The sequence below is a fragment of the Tigriopus californicus genome, chromosome 4 (genome assembly GCF_007210705.1).
Source record: "Tigriopus californicus strain San Diego chromosome 4, Tcal_SD_v2.1, whole genome shotgun sequence".
Taxonomy (NCBI): domain Eukaryota; kingdom Metazoa; phylum Arthropoda; class Copepoda; order Harpacticoida; family Harpacticidae; genus Tigriopus; species Tigriopus californicus.
In genome coordinates, this window is record NC_081443.1 from 1,633,743 (window position 1) to 1,635,375 (window position 1,633).

At 50.7% G+C, this 1,633-nt stretch overlaps 1 protein-coding gene and 1 pseudogene across 1 annotated transcript in view; one reads left to right on the plus strand and one right to left on the minus strand.

Moving 5' to 3' along the window:
* Positions 1 to 1,633, minus strand: part of LOC131878959 (BOS complex subunit NCLN-like) — a gene marked incomplete in the record, with an annotated part of 3,542 nt that overhangs the window by 1,376 nt on the left and 533 nt on the right.
* On the plus strand, positions 32 to 1,312 carry LOC131878961 (BOS complex subunit ncln-like; annotated as a pseudogene).

Here is a 1,633-nt window from a genome sequence, read left to right on the forward strand (position 1 = left end):
AAAGATTGAGATGAGAGTCTGTATCTGGCAAGCCGAAAATGCTCACCGACCAAAGTCTAGTCTCCATTCAGGGATATTTAGCCGGTAAAACCGAGCCCGAGACCTTGCCACCGTCATGATCGTGGCACATTATGACGCCAGTGGGCGGCCCCGGACTTAGCCTACGAGCCGATGCCAATGGGAGTGGCGTGTCCGTGCTCAATGGAGTTGGCTCGGCTCTTCGGCCAGTTATATCAGACGCCGGAAACGCAGCCTGATTATAACATGGTGTTCTTGCTCTCGGCCGCGGGCAAGATCAACTTTCTGGGCAGCAAGCGCTGGTTGGACGAGCAGAAGGACATGCAAGACCAACAACGCCAAGAATATCATCTCCAATGTGAAACTAGTCGTCTGTTTAGACAGCCTTGGCTGGGTCAAGCCCTCAAGATCCACGTGTCCAAGCCCCCAAAGAAGGATCATCCGCTCACAAGTTCTTCACGATCTCCAACGACTCAGCCAAGACACGAAGCGATTCTCGGATTTAAACGTGGAGTTGGTTCACAAAAAGATCAACCTGGCCTACGAATCATTGGCTTGGGAACACGAGCGATACTCCATAGCCAAATTAAGTGCCCTCACGCTCTCGCATCACGAGAGCCCTTTCGGTTTGGACCGGACTTCCATCTTGGATCGAGACATTGATCTGGCCGTACTCGAGCGGAATACTCAAGTCTTGGCCGAGACTTTGGCCTGCACCATGTATACTCAAGAGGGATCCAATTGCATGGGTCCGGATCAAACCGAAATGACTCGCCCGAATCGAGAGCATCTCGCGCATTGGACGGCGGAAATGCCCGCTCAACCTCGAGGCACGCCCTTATTGACGGGGGAGAAGAATCCTTTTGTGATGAAATTGTTCAAGTCCCTCGACAAGTTGGTCATGAAGACCCGCAAGGTCGTGGCCAAGCGTGACAAACGTGATCCCGAGTTCACGTTCTACGATCAACACAACGCGACGATGAACTCCTACAAGGTCAAACCCGCCGTCTTCGATCTCGTCCTCACCGTGGCCATTGGCTCATACTTGGGCTTGTGTACTTGCTGTTGAGCTATTCCAACGCTTTATACTCGATTCTAGCCTCCCTGGCCACGAATAAGAAGACCAAGAGCGTTTCCAACGGGTCTCCTAACGGCAGGGTTAAGAGTCATTAGGTCTGGTCGCTTTGTTTTAGGCATTATTATGATACCAATAATGATTACATGATCAATCAGTTACGATTCTTTGGTGAAGTCGACCATTCATTTCGGCGAATAAACCTCCTGTTGAGTAAAATATTATTACTCGGATGTCCGAAGCGGACTTTCCAAGAGACTAGAACATTGCCGCTAGAGTGGTTGGTCAATGGCTATGGAGTGGACCTCGGAGGTGATCATGCCCGTGCTGGCCACGGAACTGCCAACTGCGGCTCCCGTTCGAGGGGTGCGAATCAGCCGCAAAATGGCCACTGTTCTGCTGGTGTTGACGTGCTTTGACTCGTTTATCACTTGTAAGTGATGATAATGATTGCTAATGATCTGTATGGGCGACTCTGGGTCAGATCGATACGGAAAATCTATAACCATGTACAAGCGAGACTTCATTGCCATCCAAACC